Below are 7,799 nucleotides of genomic sequence, written 5' to 3' on the forward strand. Positions count from 1 at the left end.
CACATGGTCAGAAATGTCAGTGAGATGCACATGGTCAGAAATGTCAGTGAGATGCACATGGTCAGAAAGACCAGAAGAGCCGGGGAGGGGGGGGGCAGATAACTCCAAGGAAACAGCATCTTTCAGACACAGCAGGACTAATGCACACACAAACTTACACAGACTCTGACAGCTTGCACAAGATCTGCACAGGTTCAAGCCAGGCAAAATCCCAGCCCTGACGAGGGGATGTGGACACTGTTACTGGCTATACCAATCATATTCCAGGGCAGGGCTCATGCACAAAAGTAAGTGATCAACACAAAATGGACTCTGTGTGTGTGTGTGTGTGTGTGTGTGTGTGTGAGAGAGAGAGAGAGAGAGAGAGAGAGAGAGAGAGAGAGAGAGAGAGAGAGAGCCCACATTCACATTGGCTCTTGTTTTTTGTTTTGTTTTGCTGTTCATTATTTTATGTTTTTCTTTTTGAGTTAGTTCTGACTTTCATTTCATTTTGTTTTGTTTTTTGAGAAGGAGAGAACATGAAGTTGGGTGGTAGGGAGGTGGGCAGGCTATCTGGGATGGATCGGGGAGAGAAAGGAATATGATCAAAATATACTGTACGAAAAGATTTCAGTAAAAAGGAAGAGTGAAAACGTGTGTTGGGGTGGAGAGCTGTGTACTCCGTCCATGTTCTGCAAGGGAAGGGGAGCCTGAGTTTGGATCCCAGATGAATGAGCTTCCGGCTCACTGAGAGGGCCTTTCCCAAAGAACTGAGATGGAGAGCAGTCAAGGAAAGCCTTCAGTATCTGTCTCTGGCCTACCTACCTGAGCATGTACAGATGCTATACAATACACATGTGCATGCTTGGGAAATGGGGGGTCTCAGGGACAGAAGAGAAATAGTCAAGAGATTGAATAGAAACACCAAAACTCAGCCGGGCGTGGTGGCGCATGCCTTTAATCCCAGCACTTGGGAGGCAGAGGCAGGCGAATTTCTGAGTTCCAGGCCAGCCTGGTCTACAGAGTGAGTTCCAGGACAGCCAGGGCTACACAGAGAAACCCTGTCTCAAAAAAACCAAAAAAAAAAAGAAAAAAAGAAAAAAAAAAGAAAAGAAGAGAAAAGAAGAGAAAAGAAAGAAAGAAAGAAAGAGAGAAAGAAAGAAAGAAAGAGAAAGAAAGAAAGAAAGAAAGAAAGAAAGAAAGAAAGAAAGAAAGAAAGAAAGAAAGAAAGAAAGAAAGACCCAAACTCAAGGCTAGCCTAAGCTCTACAGTGAATTCTGGGTCAGAATAGACTACATATTGAGATCCTGTCTCCAAAATAATAGCAGCAGCAGCAGCAGTAGTAGTAATACCACCAAACAAGTCTAAGGAAACCAAAAACTGATCCAAGAAGCAAATACGATGCTTGGGGTTGGAGAAGGGAGATGGCTAGGTGGTGGAGCCAGCCTCTGCAGGGAGCTTCCACCTGTAAAGCAGCTTGTAGCATGTTACTCCTCAGGGAGGAAAAAAGGACTTGTAGCTCTCAGGGTTTGTTTCCCCCATCCCCAGCAGCCCACTTCTTCCTGCTCTGTCCCACCTCCTAAACACTCGGCAAACTCCACCCTCCCCCAACAAGCTACCAGCTAGAGTTGAATATGGAAGCCTGTAGGGTTCACATCCATGCCAGGGACCCAGCTAAACCCCCACATACAGACACTATCAGCTGGGCTTGGAAGATAACAATTATCATTCATCTGCCTTTTAACTGTACAGCTCGGTTGCTTCCAAACCTTAGAGAGAGTTAATGAACAAATTCAAGTTCTTTGTGTTTTCTCCTGAAAACACACACACACACACACACACACACACACACACACACACACGGTAAAAGAAACATTAAGCGGGGCCCCTCAGGACCCCATGGTTTAAAGAGCAGCTGGAATTTTCCATTTTCCTGCTGTAACCCACTGTTGCATGTGTGTTAAGTAAGGTGTGACACTAAGAAACAGGGCTGAGGGGAAACTGTAGGTAGGAAGGAAAGCAACTCCCAAATCTCTTGGGGATATTTACATGTCATCCCAGTGTGAATGACTAACACTGTGTCTCCTAAGCTAAGAATCACTCCAAGATTCAGGGAGACTTTGGAGGGGAAGCCAGCAAGACCTCCCGAATGCTTCTGCCCTTCTGACCTACACCGTTCTTCCCCCACTCCCACAGCACAGCCCCGCAAAGCACTGGGCCTGGGTGTGAGCTGGGGCGGGGCGGGTGTCTCCACTGCTCAAGCCCCACTGTGGCCGCTTAGGCTCTGTCTAGCTCAGGAACAGGGGTGAAAGGAAGAGGTCGCTCCTTTTGGCTAGAGAGAGGGAGAGTACAGAAGTCAACCTTACCTCAGCTGCCTAGAATTACATCTGTCTACACACGTCTGTCAAAAGCTGCTTAGAAATTAAGCGAGGTTAACTTCTCTTTATGAGTTCTCTTTCATCTAGGGAATTCAAAGCGTTTTGCCACAAAACCTTCATCTTTGGCAAATAAAATAAATTCGAAGTTCAGGTCCTTTAAACTTTCGCGAAGCAGGGGTGCAGAGGGTGGGGGTGGGGGAGTGCTAAAATAAAAGTAATCCTTTTATCATTATAAGCTCCAAGTAGCCAACAAAAGACCACACAGCCTGGGGAAAAAAAAAAAAAAAAACCGCTTTAGATGAAAGGGCTCCACCTCCACTTCTACGGCATTCATCTAATTAAAATCACAATTAAGTCAAGGGGGGCGAGAGCTGTGACTAAGACTCTAAAGCTCATGCGAAGCACTTTGACTCATACAGGATATGTTGGATTTTCTCGACTTTTGGCAAAAGAAATTCGAGTCCTACCCACCCTTCTCTGACCCAGTAAAGTCCCTCCTGGGGGTGGGGTGGCGAGGCTCTGTAGAGCCGGTAAGCAGAGCCCACAGGTCCAGCGGTGCTGTCTACACATGAATTTTATAGTAAGGAAAACCTTGGAATCTCCCCGGCTCCGGCTTCTGAGTCATTCGTGGGTGTTTGTTTTTTGGGGCTCTGGCTTTGAGTCACCACCCTTCCTGCCGTTGCTCCTCTCAGTCGGGGGCGGGGGATGCAATGAGTAAAAAGAAACAAATATCTGCGGCGTTTAGAAGTGGGACTGGGGCGTTGGTGGCTTGATTTTATATGTCTGCCTTTACTATGAGATTCGCTCTTTCTTTGGTAAGTAAGTGTGTAAGGTTTGAAAACTACAGCGGGAAAGAGGAAGAAGAGAGTTGAGAATGGCTGAGCCTTTTAAGGATGTGACCTAGGCAAGCAAGCGGAAAGAGTGGCCCAAGTAAAAATAGGTAGCTGTGGCTGGGGGCTGGCGGGGCCGCCTGAGTCCGCAGTGCAAGCCCGAAGCCTTCAGGGGGACCTGCGAAAGCTTTGACCTTCAGCCCAGTGGAATGTGGAGATTGGAATTTGAAACTGGGCCTTTTGTATGCTGCAGGAGACAGCCGTTCCTAGCATAAATACAGACGCCTGTACAGATGCTTGGCTGAAATGTCTAGACCATGAAAACCAACTCTGCGGCTTCTCAGCCTGACCACTGAGGAAGAAAACAGTGTTGCCTGCTCCCTTTCATTTAGAGGAGAAAGCACCTCATCACCTCATTACAAAGAGGAAAACAAAGATAAACATGGGGCTGTCTTCCTGGGGCATTGACATTTAAAAATAAACAGAATCCATGTCTTGGTTTCCTGAGTTTGCTGTTTGTTTGTTTATATTCTCCGTGTATGGGTGTTTTGCCCAAATAGATGTCAAGTACAGAATGTGGAGAAACTGCTTCCCGTGGCCAGAAGAGGGCGCTACATCCCCCCTGGGACTGGAGTTACATTGACAGCCACTGTGAGGGTTCTGGGAACCAAACCTGGGTCCTCTGCAAGAACAAAAAGTGTTCTTAACTGCTGAGCTCTTTCTTCAGCCACACTGCCCTGTTTATAAAGAGAAGTATCTTGTTATTACAAATGAACTCCTGAACTAATTACTTTGTAGACACATATATGTAAGAGACACTCGAGGTCTATTCCAAATCAACACACCTAATTGTGTCTTTGTGGCTAACAAACCTGTCTCTGGCTAGCTTTATCTATCTGTTCTTTCCAGAATAATTCAGCTTGCATCTCACTTAATATTGAGTACACCTCAGAAAGGGGACCAATGACATAGCCTCAGATGTTATCACAGCGGCTCGTATGGCTTCTAAGTTCAATGTTTGGTATGGCTAAGACTCAAGTCTCGGCGGCTTGTTTTCTATGCTGACTTGGTTCTGTAGCTATGAGCTACCTACCAAGTTGTACCAGACTCACATCACGCCTCCTGCACAGCTGCTGCAGAGCTTTTCAGGCTAGACATTGGTGATGAGTCCTGTGGTCTCTTGCAAAAGCATAGTATTGGAAATGTGGTAGTCCTTTCTGTGCAGAAGGGGCCAGTTTCAGAAAAAAAAGAAATGAATTCATACCTCACAAATGAGATGACAGAGTGCTGCAAACTGGAGTTTATGTTTTTAAGGAAGGGGCTGAGTATGTGTCTTAGCTGGTAAAATGCTTATCTGGCATGTATGAAGTCTTCAGGTCAATCCCCAGCAGGCATGTTGACACATGTCTGTAGACCCTGGACATAGGAGGACCAGAAGCCGTTTGAAGCCACCCTAGGGTTTATAAGACTTGGCCTCAAAAACTCAAAATGGGGTTGAGAAGATGGACCCAAGGTTGAGTACATGTGGCTCTTCTAGAGGATCTTTTCACCCACCCAGACAGTTCATATGTGCCTATAATTCTAGCTCCAGTCTTCCAGGGGACCTTCACCCACCCAGACAGTTCATATGTGCTTATAATCCTAGTTCCAGGGGTCACTCACTCTTCTGACATCCCCACATGTAACAGACATTGACACAGACACTCATAAAGTAAAACAAATATACAATCGTTCTGTAATGTCTGGAGAGATCATAGAGGGAGTGTGTTTCCTGGGGGCTACTGTTGGGCCATATAGCAAGGACAAATCAGCTCTGCCCTTCAAGGAACCTGGCATCTTGCTAAAGGTATCGTTTGCCCTGTTCCTACAGAATTAAAATGTCTAGTTCAGTGTGTTTCCACACCCTATGAGAACTGAGCTCCTCAAAGCAGGGATGTTGGTTTTGTTCACTGTGGTATCTAAGCACCTAGAACGGATCTTTGCATACATGGGTCTGGCATGGTGAGTGTCTTAGTCTGTGTGATAAATACCGTGATTCTCTTGGTCAGTGTTCTATTGCCATGAAGAGACATCATGACTATGGCAACTCTTATAAAAGAAAGCATTTCATTGAGACTTGCTTACAGTCTCAGAGGTTTAGCCCATTGCTATCATGGCAGGATAGAGAAGCACCTGAAAGTTTACATTGGATATTCAGGCAGCAAGAAGAGAGAGATTCTGGGTCTGTCTTGGGCTTCTAAAATCTCAAAGCCTGCACCAATGACACACTACCCCCAACAAGGCCATACAGTAGGCCCCAAGAACAATTTCCTGAATGGATATGTGTGGTATACAAATAGTGTATGTGTATATGTGTGCTTGCTCACGTGGGGGTCGATTGGGACTCATATATCTAGTTCTTTTCTGTCTAAGTTTAGATATAGAAGTAATAATAGGACTCAGTTTAAGGAAGATCAACATAAGGTGCTTAGAGAAAAAAAAAAAAGCAAACTTAATGGTCAAAGGGAAAACTGTTTTAAAGAGATGGTCATTCTATGTAGCCTGGACTGACCTTGAGTACTGAGATGACAGACTTAAGCCACCACACCTAGAAAGAACTGTTTTTAAATTTAACAATGTGACCTAGTAATGGCAGCATATGAGTTTACTCCTAGCACTCTGGAAGCAGAGGCAAGCAGATCTCTGTGAGTTTGAGGCCAGCCTGATGTACATAGTGAGTTCCTGGACAACCAGGGATACATAGTGAGACCCTGTCTCAAAAAAACAAAACAATTAACAATTTGAAGGGTGCTTACTGTCATGCCTGATGACATGAATTTAATCCCTTGTAGCATTATGTAGCAGTACCCACATGACAGAAGGAGAGAAATGACTCCTGAAAATTATCCTCTGACCACAACACTCATGCATGAATTATGAGCATATGTGCACACAAAAAAGTGAAAATGAAAACCAATTAATTTAATGAGTTGGAAAAAATTGCCAATGCTCAAATTTCAGTAACCAATTAATAGAATGAGTCACTGAACAATGACATATGTTCCAATAAGTACAATTTCATCATACACAAATATCATAGTGTGCTAACACAAACCTAGACAGGATAATGGGTAACCTAGTATGGACTTTGGCTGTGTAAGGTCACCTTTTTCTCTTGGGCTATGAGCTTGGACAGCACATTACTACACCAAATACTGAGGAAATTATAATCCAAGAGTATTCATGTGTATAAACGTATTCAAAAATAGAAAAAGCTGGTTTGGTGGTATGGTATGTTTTAGTTTGTGTGATACAAAGCATGGCTGCCTTGGTCAGTGTTCTATTGCTATGGAGACATCATGACCATGGCACTCTTAGGACTTGCTTACAGGTTCAGAGGTTCAGCCCATTGCTATCACTGCAGGACACATGCAGCATAGTAAGATGTGGTGCTGGAGAAGAAGCTGTCAGTTCTACATCGGATCTGCAAACAGTATGAAAAGAGAGCCTCTGGGCCTGACATATGTCCTCCAATAAGGCCACATCTCCTAATCCTTTCAAATTGTGCCAGTCCTAGGTGATCAAGCTTTCAAATCTACGAGCCTATGGAAGCCATTCTTATTCAAACTACCACAACAACCAAAATTTCCAAAAGCAATGTGGAAGGGAGAAGGTGAAGTAGAACCTGGAGGCAGACACGGAAGCAGATGCCATGGAGAAATATTGCTACTGGCTGGTTTTCCCTGGCTTTCTCGGTCTTCTTTCTTACACATCCAAAGACCACCTGCCCAGAAAAAGAACCTACCCACATCACTCATCAGTCAAGAAATGTCCCACGGGCTTGCCTACAGGTCATCAGTCAAGAAAATGTCCCACGGCCTTGCCTACAGGCCAGTCTGGTGGGGGCATTTTCTCAATTTAGGCCTCCCCTTCCTAAGTGAATCTAGTTAGTGTCAAATCGACAGAACTCATCAACACAGTGAACACGCCTACAATGATGTTCTAAGTGTCGTCAAAGGTTGGAGGACATCCACAGGGCTTTCAGGTTCTTATTTCTCAGCTTAAAAAAGCATTAGAGACTAGGGGTGTCTGGACAGGCATAGAAATAGTGACACTTCATTAATTTCAAGGTCAGAATTGAGTCAGACAGCTAAGATAGGTGAGAGACAGGCTCAGAAACATTGAGACTTTTCTCATTTACACAGTAGGTTGTCTTAACTGTGCTCTGTTCATTACATGTAGTTCTTGGTACAAGGAATGATGTTCTAATATGCTTTTGCTAACTATTGCCTTTCAGATGTTGATCCTGATTGCTGCCGCTGTTCAGTTAGGGTTCAAGGACTTGAGAAGTAGAGAGAGGGAGTAGAGGTCAAAGCCAGTATGAGCTACAAAAGACCCTGCCTCAAAAGAAGCAAAAACAAATAAAAATTAAAAGGCATATATCTATATATCTATATTTATTATATATAATATATTTTTAAGAGAGAGAAAGACAGAGGGACAGAGAGTACAGTTATAGTTTAAATGTGAAATACCTGACACATACATGCACATACACATATGCACCCACACATATGCTCTCTCTTCTCTCTCTCTCTCTCTCTCTCTCTCTCTCTCTCTCTCTCTCTCTCTC

General features: G+C 44.3%; 1 pseudogene; it reads right to left on the minus strand.

Moving 5' to 3' along the window:
- The window catches only part of LOC110325706, a 193,698-nt pseudogene that overhangs the window by 160,238 nt on the left and 25,661 nt on the right, over nucleotides 1-7,799 (minus strand).

Source organism: Mus pahari, chromosome 8 (assembly GCF_900095145.1).
Source record: "Mus pahari chromosome 8, PAHARI_EIJ_v1.1, whole genome shotgun sequence".
Taxonomy (NCBI): Eukaryota; Metazoa; Chordata; class Mammalia; order Rodentia; family Muridae; genus Mus; species Mus pahari.